Source organism: Chrysemys picta, chromosome 10, assembly GCF_011386835.1.
Source record: "Chrysemys picta bellii isolate R12L10 chromosome 10, ASM1138683v2, whole genome shotgun sequence".
In the NCBI taxonomy this organism is placed as follows: Eukaryota; Metazoa; Chordata; order Testudines; family Emydidae; genus Chrysemys; species Chrysemys picta.
In genome coordinates, this window is record NC_088800.1 from 17,962,151 (window position 1) to 17,974,491 (window position 12,341).

The 12,341-nt window shown below is 41.5% G+C and overlaps 1 protein-coding gene across 5 annotated transcripts in view; it reads right to left on the reverse strand.

The window, feature by feature from the left end:
- SH3GL3 (SH3 domain containing GRB2 like 3, endophilin A3) overlaps window positions 1-12,341 on the reverse strand; it is an 88,183-nt gene that overhangs the window by 40,003 nt on the left and 35,839 nt on the right. The window contains exons 1-2 of one of the 5 annotated variants that reach the window (XM_065559350.1): window positions 296-426; window positions 3-209 (exon numbers count right to left, since the gene is read on the reverse strand). The exons of 3 other annotated variants lie outside the window; for them this stretch is intronic. The gene's annotated coding sequence lies outside the window, so the exon portion shown is untranslated. Of the gene's footprint in view, window positions 1-2; window positions 463-12,341 lie in introns of those variants that run through there. One more of the 5 variants, XM_065559349.1, reaches the window with a different exon arrangement.

Consider the following 12,341-nt stretch of genomic DNA (forward strand, 5'->3'; position numbering starts at 1 on the left):
ACAATAATGGCAAAGTTCTTGGTTCAGGCTTGTAGCAGTGATGGAATAAACTGCTGGTTTAAGTCAAGTCTCTGGCTGCTTGCAAATCATTGGAAAGTCCTCAGTCCATTGGTTAGAATACTCCCAGCAGTATAGTCCATAGTCCAGAGGCTGGGGCAGGATAGAGGCTGGTGCAGGGGTTTTCAGGGCCTTTTATATCTTCTGCACAGCTAGTGGAAAATTACAGGTAAAATATGGGTGTTTGGAATCACATGTCCATGCCCAATTTCGCTCAGACATTGCAGGAAGCCATTACCTATATTCCAGACAGCACGTATACAGGACAGTCCACTCAGTATAGATGGGCGTCTCCCGAGGTCCATTGTGAATTAATGTCCTTTTGGTGGGCCACTCAATTTGAATAGTCCCTCCAAGATGTGCTGGCTAAATACCTTGTTAGTTACCCCAGGAGCAAACATTTGAAATACAGGTATAGCGCCAATACTCATAACTTCAAATACAAAAATGATACATGCAGACAGCTAGCATAATCATAACCAGAAATCATAACCTTTTTACAGACATCTTACATGCCACATTTTGTACAAGATTTGTTGCAAATATATAACAGTGGTTGCAACAATTATCTATAGCAGGGGAGGGCAAACTACGGCCCATCAGGGCTTTCAATCCGGCCTGCGGGATAGTCAGCCCCGTGGAGCAGTGGTGCTAAGGCAGGCTCCCTGCCTGCCCCAGCCCCGCACCACTCCTGGAAGCAGCCAGCACCATGTCCCTGCAGCCCCTGGGGGAGAGGGGAACAGAAGGCTCCGTGCACTGCCATCGCCTGCGGGTACCACCCCGCGCAGCTCCCATTGGCCGGGAACGGGGAACCGCAGCCAGTGGGAGCTTCGGGAGTTGTATCCACAGGCGAGGGCAGAGCATGGCGGAACCGCCTGCCCCACCCAACCCCCAGGAGCCACTGCCAGACATGCTAGCCACTTCTGGGAGTGGTGTGGGGCCAGGGAAGGCAGGGAGCCTGCCTTAGCCCCACTGCCACCCTGGAGCCACTCGAGGTAAGCGGCGCCGGGCCAGAGCCCGCACCCTGAACCCCTCCTGCACCACACACCCCTACCCCCTGCCCTGAGCCCCCTAACCCCCTGCCTTGAGCCCCCAGCCACACCCCTGCTGCATCCCAACCCCCTGGCCTGAGCCCCCTCCCACACTCCACACCCCCTCTTTCACCCCAACCCCCTGCCACACGCTGCACCCTTCCTGCACAGCGAACCCCCTCCCACACCCTGCACCCCTTCCACACCCCAACCCCAGCCCTACATTCATGGCCCTGCATACACTTTCCCCATCCAGATGTGGCCCTCGGGCCAAAACGTTTGTCCAGCCCGATCTATATGGTTATATTTTAAACAGATAACGTCACAGACCTAAAAAGCAAAAAGGATGCTATGCCTAGCAAGGGACGTAAAAGGCAATAAGGCTTTCTAAATACATTAGGAGCAAGAAGATGATGAAGGAAAGTGCAGGTTCTCTACTTAGCAGTGAAGGAGAGCTGATAACTGATAACATCAAGAAAGCTGAAGGGTTTAGTGCTTATTTTGCTTCAGTCTTCAGTAAAAATGTTAATGGTGATACTCAACACTATTAATATTAATGAGAAGGGGGGAAGGAACGCATGCCAAAATAGGGAAAGAACAAGTTAAAGAATATTTAGATAAGTTAGATATATTCAAGTTGGCAGGGCCTGATGAAATCCATCATAAGGTTCTTAAGATATTAGCTCAACCAATCTTGGAACTGTTAACAATTATCTTTGAGAACTCATGGAGGACGAGCTCCCAGAGGACTGGAGAAGGGCAAACATAGCACTTATCTTTAAAAAGGGGAATTATAGACCTGTCAGCCTAACTTCGATACCTGGAAAGATACTGCAACAAATTATTAAACAATCAATTTGTAAGCACCTGGAGGATAATAGGGTTATAAGGAATAGCCAGCATGGATTTGTCAAAAATAAATCATGCCAACCAACCTAATTTCCATCTTTGATAGGGTTACTGGCTTAGTGGATGTAGAGGGAAGCAGGGGACATGATAGATCTTGATTTTAGTAAGGCTTTTGACAACGTCCCACATGACATTATCACAAGCAAACTAGGGAAATGTGCTCTAGATGAAATTACTATAAAAGGTAAGTGAGTAACTGGTTGCAAGACCATTCTCAAAGAGCAGTTATCAATGGTTCACTGTCAAACTAAGAAGATATATCTAGTGGTGACTTACAGAGGTCAGTCCTGGGTCTGGTACTATTCAATATCTTCATTAATTACTTGGATAATGGATAGGAGATTTTGCTTATAAAATCTGTGGGTGACACCAAGGTGGGAGTGGTTGCAAGCACTTTGAAGGTAGGATTAGAATTCAAAATGACTTCAACAAATTGAAGAATTGGTCTGAAATCAATAAGATGAAATATAATAAAGACAAGTGGAAAGTACTTCACTTAGGAAGGGGGAAAAAATCAAATGCACAATTACAAATAGGGAATAACTGGCTCGGAGGTAGTATTGCTAAAAAGGATCTGGAGGTTATAGTGGATCACAAATTGAAGGAGAGTCAACAATGAGATGCAGTTGTGAAAGAGGTGAATATCATTCTGGGGTGTATTAACAGAAGTGTCATAGATAAGACACGGGAGGTCACTATCCTGCTCTATTTGGCACTGATGAGGCCTCAGCTGGAGTACTGTGTCCAATTTTCAACTTTAGGAAAGATGTGGACAAATTGGAGAGAATCCAAAGGAGAGCAACAAAAATGATCAAAGGTTTAGAAAACCTGACCTTTGAGGAAAGGTTAAAAAAGGTTTAAAAAGTTGGACACGTTTCGTCTTGAGACGAGAAGAAAGACTAGGGGTGACCTGATAACAGTCTTCAAAAAACTAGATAAATTCATGGAGGATAGGTCCATCAATGGCTATTAGCCAGGATGGGCAGCGATGGATCACGAGTAACTTTTTATCCACATAAATAGTCCTACTGAAATCAATGGAACCACTCACCTGAGTAAAGTTACAACTCAAGCCCATTGTTATACATTTTGTAAAGAATCATACAAACTAACAAAGCTATCTTTTAAAATAAATAAATAATAAAGCATGAAGGGTTGTAATATGTGTGCTTATAAAAGTTGCAATTACATTTTTCTTCTTATTCAGTACTGATTAGCCAAGTAAATACAACAGTCTCTCACTTGTTCTGACCAGGAGAACCATGAAAAATTAGCAGAAACAGAAGGACAATGCACTACAAAATATTCGTTGTTCATTAATTCTTACACATGTATTTTCATTTTAGCTCTTTACATATAAATCCCTCATAATGCACTAATAAAAATGCCCTGTAAAAAAAAACCTGACATCTTAGAAATAAGAGACCCTATTGTGGCATTGTGTGATTAAATGTGTGGGGAAAGACTGCCACTTTTCATGTGAGCCACCAGGAATAAGGATTAGTGAGATTCTGCCCCAGTTTGAAAATGAAATAATCAAACAAAGGGGAAGGAGAAGAAAACAAACAAAAAAATGGTAAGGAAAAGGAAGACTGGAAGTTACTCAACTTCAATATGTATATTTATGAAGTGACTCAATAAATTGGTGTTGGACTATCGAGCGTTTCACCTCTTCATAGCTCACTAGTTCAAATGTGAGCTAGGAGAGATAGTAAATGAATACATTATCTGCTGGCCATTTTGTTCACTATGGGAAATGAGCTGGAGGCCTCAGGAAAGAAGCTAAATATTTCACTAGCAGTGAGACTGAACTACTTTCTTGCGCCTAAAGTTGGTCTCTCTGAAAAATGAGATTGAGACACATTGGCAGGGCAGTGTGGGAAGACTGTTTTGCTGTTACTTTTGTTACATCTATTTGGTGGATAAGGAGAGGATTTCTGTGCTAGGCTGTGAATCTGGTATCTTTCACAAACACTAATTTCACTTAGTAATTAGAACATATATACAGTTTGCAAGCAATACATTGGCAAATATGATCTCCATTTGCTTTGTTTCAAACATGTATGAAATCAATGGGAGTTAGGCTCCTAGGTGTTTTTGAAAATCCCACTAGGCACCTATCTGCATCTTTAAGCACCTAAATATCTTTGAAAATCTGGCTCAGAGAGACATATTAGAAACGTGTACACAAATAACAGTTCCAGGGTAACAGATGTCTGTTTTATTTCCGATTCCAGCCATAAACACCTAGCATAGGCTTAATTAGCTTCTACCATATGTGACAAAGTTCCTCCTCTATCTTGGTGGGTCCTGTGCTTATTGGCAGATTTTCTTGCCTCAGAGATTCACCATGCGGATTGGGGAACAGCCCAGAGACCTTCCCCTCTGGAAGAACCCACAGTCCAGGTCAATTGGGAGGTTTGGGGGGAACCCAGGCCCGCCCTCTACTCCAGGTTCCAGCCCAGGGCCCTGTGGACTGTAGCTGTTGATAGTGCCTCCTATAACAGCTGCATGACAGCTACAACTCCCTGGGCTACTTCCCCATGGGCTCCTCCAAACACCTTCCTTATTCTCATCACAGGACCTTCCTCCTGGTGTCTGATAAAGCTTGTGTTCCTCAGTCCTCCAGCAGCACACACTCTCAGCTCCCTGCAACTCTTGGTCCTAGCTCCTCACACTCTCACCACAAACTGAGGTGAGCTCCTTTTAAAACCCAGGTGCCCTGATTAGCCTGCCTTAATTGATTCTAGCAGCTTCTTCTTAATTGGCTCCAGGTGTCCTAATTAGCCTGCCTGCCTTAACTGGTTCTAGCAGGTTCCTGATTACTCTAGTGCAGCCCCTGCTCTGGTCACTCAGGGAACAGAAAGCTACTCATCCAGTGACCAGTATATTTGCCCTCTACCAGACTCCTGTACCCCATTGGTCTGGGTCTGTCACACATAGCACCGTATTTTTTTCAAGCAGCATTTTCTTGCAGACACTGTTGTTTCTGCACAGAAAAAAGTCCTTAGGACCTCAAAGCAGAACAGATTTTGTTTACAAAAAAGGAGTGGGTAGGTACACAGGCCCAGTCTTGAAAGGTATTTAAGCTCCTTACTTTCACTGATTTCAGTGGAAGTTATGAGCCTAAATACCTTTGAGGATCTGGGTCTAAGTGTCTCTTTATTTAAATAATCTTATTTACACACACACACACACACACACACACACACACACCACCATGCCATCTGGATGAATGCAAAATGAATGAGAGCAAAAGAGAAACACAATAATTTGTGCTGTCCAGTGTAGGCAGTTTGAACAACCATCTCCTGGCCTGGTTCCAAACGATCATGAAGAAAACCACTCCAGAGATGATCCATAATCACATCAATGCTTGACCACAAAGATATGTGGACAAACATGTACGTTTGTACCCACTATTTCATTTGTAAACTATGTTGTGTGTCGAGGTCTACAAAAGAGCATCTAACATACTTCAAATAGCCTCAAAATTTTGAGTACAGGACCTGACAACACCTAACTTTTTTTCCAGCAGGATAAATCTCACGTTTAAAACTACAGTACAGTATGGAAGTTGATAAATATTTTTTAAAAGGAAGGAATTTGTACTGCACCTATCACAATGAAATCCTGGTCTATGACTAAAGCTCCTACAGTCTACAGCAATAATAATTATAAATGGATAAAGTTTTGTAAAGCAAATCAGATACTACGGTGATGAGCGCCATATAAAAACCTATATAGAATAGAATAAGACATTACACACTTGCATCCAAACTAATGTAAATTTCTCCTCGGACAAAAATGGCACAGATAATAATGTTAAATTAATTAATTAATATTATTGTTGCAGAAGTCCTATAGCAATCCTTTTCTTTCTGTAATGGACTCATTTATTTCTTTTAGGAATTTTCCATTCTGCCTTACCTACTACTTCCCAACCATTAGCATTCTCTGTTATGTTAGTACAGCTTGACCAACTGGATATTTTCAGAGTCGGAAAGATTTCCCAGCCAACTTTCCCATCTGTATCATTAGTGAGAGCACTAGCAAAATCAGAAAAACTTTAAAGGAAACTGCAGAGATGGAAAAATGTTTCTATGAAAGAGCAATATACTTGGTACCTTGAAATAAATGGCTTAAAATTATATTTATTTACTATCCTAAAACTATGTGGCTCAAATTCTACCTTCCATTTCCCTTATGCAACTCCCATAGGTCCAAATTCTGCCTATTACTTTTAAATGAAAGGTAATTGGCTCAATTCATCCCAGGATTATACCAACTTCTGCCAGCATAACCCAGGGGTCAGGGCATCAGCTTGCAGAAAGTCCATCCCTAGGAGGGCTGTTGCTGTACAAGTGACCATTAACTAGTCAACAGATCGAAAAGCGAGCAGAAGTGACAAAGGATGAAGCATGAGTCAGGCAGACAGGGGTGCACTCAGAATATTCCCAAGGCAGCCTCTGGTAGCAGGGTTCTTATATAGCCCTAGCTACATTCTTCATACTTCTTCATTGACAACTATTGTATGAGCTGCAGCTATACTTCAATGGCACTCAGTTGAGTTAACTGATTGAGCTATGGCAGTTTTTCTTGGCAGTCCTATTTGCATGCTTAACTACACTGTAGTACATAATCAGCGAGCTGTCACTCTCTCAGATCTCTCGAGTATTTCTACCAAGCGCTGTAGCTTTCTGATACTTTAAGTTTCAGGAATGTGAGATGGCTGCCAAGTACCCTAAATTACTGGGTTATCGTTTAACCCATTGTAAGCTTTAGATTTTACCTGCTCTGCATTCTCCGACCACCTCCACCTAAATAGGCAGAATTCCCATCTCCTTTCAATATTTTTGATAATGTGTACACATTTTTTGCCTCATGATAAAACTATTTACCTCTTAATCTCACCTCCTTGCCTTGCAGTTCATTCTCTTCTCTCACTTGCACTTTATCTCCATGTAGTCTGCTCTCAGTTGCCTCACACCTTGTGATTTTCTCTCTCGCTCTCGTTGTTTACTCTCCTCTTCATTTCCTCTCTCTCTTTTCCTTTTGTCTCACTTTCCTCTCCTCACCTAAAGAGTATAAATATGCTTTTCCTGGACAAAAAGGCACTATTTCAGATCTGGTACAAATCTAGTACTGGGGGTGGTGTAGAATCCCACACTAGCAAACAAGAGATGGCACACAGTCAGAAAGGACATGCCCAGGGTGCATGGGTCATTTCCCCTAGCCCCTGCAATTTCCTATCATAAAACCCAGACATGAGCAGAACTATCCATAGAATAATCTTCAGTCTGTTGTGGTTTTAAATTTAAATCCACCTAAGGTGATTTTCCATTCATGCTAAACATAAAAAGTATTGGCATTGCTGCACTGCAAAAGCTTAAGACAACAAAAGGAATAGATTGCAAAGCTTTCTGTTGCACTTCCGGTCAGTGACATAATGATGGGTGTCATGGACACCCATGTAAGATAAAACAGTGTTGGCTGTCATCAGAGTAGGCTACTTGATCGTATCATTATTTATTTATCTATCTATCTATATTTCATAGAGAAATTTCATCATCATCATGTTTATGGGCCAAATTCTCTGCCATAGTACCATATTACTCTAGCAACACACCCTGCTGATTTACCAGAGGCTTCAGAGGTTGGATAAAAGGGAATTCTCCAGAGTTAGAATGGAAAATAAGCATCTTTATTCCCACTCCAGAGTGAGCTTCAAAATTGATTCTAGAAACCACATAGAGCATGGGTGGCTGTATCCACTGTTTCTGTAGATGATTTGTTTTTGAATGGTTATGTTTTTCAAGAAGTTTCCAAAAGCACCTAGGCCCTGGAACAATTGAATACGTGTTTTTTTAAAATGTACATAAACTGAAAAAAAAAAAATTTAAATATTTCTCAGATGCATGGAACTATGAGCAAAATTAGCATTTAAATCTAAACTGTTTTACATATTTATTGTTGATTTGTGGGGATCACTTCCTCATTATACACAGTACTGATACTGCAAACTTAGGGATATATTCTTTTCCCAACACATGCAGGTAGCACTCAGTGATCATAATGGGGTAATGCATAAACAAAAAAAGAAGAAGAAGCACTAAGAGAGCTACATCTGGGAGGAATTGGGTGGTGAGCAGAGATGGAATCTCTTTTTTCAGTTGATTTTGCACAATTGACAGCTCCTTCTGTCCAATCATTTCCACTGTTTTCTCTTCAAAGCCACGGCAACAGCAGTATCTGAAACTAATACAACTATTTTAAAAGTATCCACATTTCAAACTGATGGTGTCCCTTTATGAGAAATCTGCTGGTGTTGTAGTGTGCTTTTTTATTTTCCCATATAGTCTATCAGCAAGTTCCGAGTGCTGACATATGCTCCCTGGTTGTGAGAGAAGAAACACTGTGGTACAGTAAACTCAACAAATGCTAACACAAACAAGACAATGTTATAATACTCAGGTAAGAGGTTAGTTCTGGGGATTGCTAAGGCGATATGGATGAAGCTAATTCTATCTATGCCCAACCTATTCTTAAGTCATTGTGTAGAATGTATTTTTCCCCCAAGTATGATAGAATAGCAGAATATTACTTTGGGGCCTCAATTTTCAATTATTGTTGAGTGATAGAAGCTGAAACTAATACAGCTGTTATCTAGATGTGCCAACCCTGCTATTCCCAAGAGTTGGAAATATGAGATAAGTATTACAAGCCAACAAACCTCAGAGTTGAGAGTGGTGCCACCGCTTCAGCTGCATGGACAAAATAGTGTATAAGAATAACAAAAGCTCTCAGAAAATCTGTTGAAAACTTATGTATTTGATAGATTATGGCATGAGAGTAGGATATTTCTGAAGCTACAAATTATAGGGTTTACAGAGGTTTTGTATGATCTGTAACCCATTATATCTATCAGCAGGAGCTGCATAACAAAAGTATTGATTGGGGATCTGTTCTATGTGGCATTACGGCCCTTGGCAATTTGTCCAGCAGGCAAATCTGGTAGAGAGATTTACTTTGGACTTAGTTCAAACACCACTTACTTGCCTATTTCCTCATCCTTGGGATAAGAGTAACACCAATAACAATTAAATACTCCTCTGATAAACCAACACTATATAATGCCAGAGACTTATCATGACTGCCCTAAAGAAACTTCATGCTCCTTTTTCTTCCCAACAGACTGACAAACTTGGTCAGGTGGCTATTGCTGTCTTCTGCCCCACGAGATTTCTATGACTGCATACAAGCCATAATACATTTTTATTGGAATCACAAGGAAAAGATTTAAAATAAAAATGAAAACAAGTGCAATCACAGGGGCAGAGATAGAATCCCACTATGAAAGTCAAGAGTAGCCTATTCAATACGATTTACACAACACTGTGGGGATTAATTCAATTTACTGGCATTTTCAAATGCCCTGGCTTCTCCTCTTCTCACCAACAACAAATGTCCATCGTTCATTTACTGCTTGGTGTAAACCTTCTAAATCACTTGCTTCCAAAAGAGTTCTGAGGTTTGCAATCCAAGGGCCCAGCTTTCTGGCCTTTACTTACAAAAGTAGTCCTTACTCACCAGAGTAGACCAATTAAAAACCAAGCGATTATTCATGCAAGTAATTGCGAGATTGTCCCCAAGTTTCCAATCCACCTCCTTTTTAGCGAGGTTAAAAAATTGTTCCAGATCCTCGCAAATCCTTTAGCCTTTGACACTATGTGTCAGAATTCACTATGCTAAGTACCAATTCAAAATTAATCTTCACTTAGAATGAAATTTGCCCCTCTGCAGAGCACCAGCACAAGGTCTATGTGCCACTTAAGTCTCACTTATATGCTATCTTGAGGGCCTAAGTGGTGCCAACACTTTTTGTTCTGGCTCTCTGCACAATGATGAATTTCACACTTAGTTGCTGTATAGACATACCCTAAACACCCATCCTAGCCAACTTGGGCTTGCAGTGCTTAGGCGGTGGGGCTGTTTCATTGCTGTGTAGACTTCCGGGTTCAGGCTGAAGCCTGGGTTCTAGAACCCTGTGGGGTGGAAGCGTCCCAGAGCCTGGGCTCCAGCCTGAGCCCAGAAGGCTACACAGCAATGAAACAGCCCAAGTTGGCTAGCATGGACCAACCGCAGGTTTTGCTTTGCTGTCTAGACATACCCTTAGTGTCAAGAAAAAATTCCACTGCCAACAGCATTTTGGTTGATGCATCTACAGGAGGCAGCTTTGTTATATTCACACAAGAAATGTGATGTTTTTAGAGTCTGTGAGTTAATTAGTGATTCTATTTATGATTGTTAGTTTGTGCAGCCTTCTTTCTCAACCACCAATACGCCCTCTCTCTCCTTCCTCTGTACCGAGACTATAAAAATAGGCTACATGTAGCATTGCTTTTTTTTTTTTTTTTCCTCCAGGCTCTGCTCAGCAGATGTTTATTGGCTCACTTGTGCTTTTCTATCAAACTAGGAGCCTAGTTTATATTATTGATTTATGCTGCCTCAAACTCAAGGCTGAAAGAATAAAAAGTCCTAGGAGACAAATACTGTAGCAAACCGACCAGAGAAGAAAATGTACTTGCTATTATTTTGAGAAACAGATAATAATGAGGGGAGAGGGGGAAAGAAGAGGTAGAAAGAAATATAATGTTGCTTTTCTGCTTTCAAGGAGAAGAAGAATAAAACTTTGTATGGAAAAGCTACTTGCTCTCAGCTTTAACCTCTATCACAATGATATGCTCTGTTTACGATTCTTTGTTTGATTACTCTGGCCTTACCGACTTTAAATTGCCAAAGCACTTTCCCACAAACACACTGACACTTAAACTTGAGCCACAACAGATTACCGCCACCTTCTCGTTGCTCACTGGAAGCAGCTAGCTATTAGGATGCCTATTCTGTTACTGTAATGCGGGGTTCAGGAAAAGATCGCATTCTCATGCCTCAATCATCTAACTAGAGTAGAGGATTCCTATAGAGTTCAGTCACTTGGACAAAAATACCATCAGTAGCTATTACATGGACAAAACCTTTAACTCCAAGCATGAAAAACTTGTTCCTTAGGGTCTTATCCTGCTTTCTCTGAAGTCAATGGCAAAATTTCCTTTGACTTCAGCTGCAGCAGGTCAGGCCCTGAAATTCTGTCAGATAAGATTACAAGACAAATTTATAGTTTGAAGAGCATGTGAAATGCTTAATGTTATTCTAACATGAAACTATTAACTATGTTTAAAGGAGTCTATTCTGCCATCTGTAGCTTAAAGAGATTAAATGTTTTTCTTATCCTGCACACTGTACATGGGGCACAATATTTCCATTTATTAATCTGTATTTGTTGCAAACTATTAAGCAATCAGTAACTCTACATAGATATCTCTGGCAAGACAGTGTGCTATAGCTGTAAAAGTGATGTCTTTTATTTCTTCCCCAATAATATATAACAGCTTCTCCAGCTTCATAATTACATACATCCTTTATTCTTTTTAAACAGCACCACAGAATTTAAACACTAGCTGTTGAATAATGTGAAAAAATATGGATTATACGCTAGAAGAAAAGATCAGCTGTCATCAAGCAGAAGCTAGATTCCCAATAAAGAGAACGAAGAGAATGTCTCAACTGAGATGATCAGGTTTAGCTAATCCAACCTATTTTGGCCACACGAGTTACACTCTGCTAAAAGAGAAGAGTAATTTGCTATTTGAACAAAATTATATGCTTTCATCTATCCTAAAAAAATTATTTAAAAATATTCAGTTCCCTTATGTAGGAGGCAAAATATCATCACTAAGCAAAAGAACCAGCCTGATTTCAATTAAATTAGGAGAACATCAGAGCATGCAGTATAGTTGTAGCCATGTTGGTCTGAGGATATTAGACAGACAAAGTGGGTGAGGTCCAATAAAAGATATTATCTCACCCACCTTGTCTCGCTAACATCTGAGCACACAGACATCAGATCAGCCTTGAGCCAAACCCAATCCCTTTAGGATAGATTTTATTACCTGTACTCATCATGGGTGGCAAGTTCTATGGGCCCGTGGTGCCTGGGCACCAGGAATATTTCTAGCCCAGGGCCCAGCTCTGGCAATGTTTGAGGCCGGGTCTTTCCTTCGTCCCCGCCTTCCGCTCCCAGGTGCTCCCCCCCCCCGTGCGTCTCCCAGGTGATTTAAAATGGCCCGTGGCCCCCACCCACCACTGGCAGCGCAGCAAAGCTGAGTGGCTTCCTGCCTGCTTGCTCCACGTGGCTACCGGCCCCTCCCTGCAGCCCCTGGGCGGGGTGGGTCAGGTTTCTGTCCATGCACGCTGCTCCCACCCCAAGTGCCCCTATGGGCATTA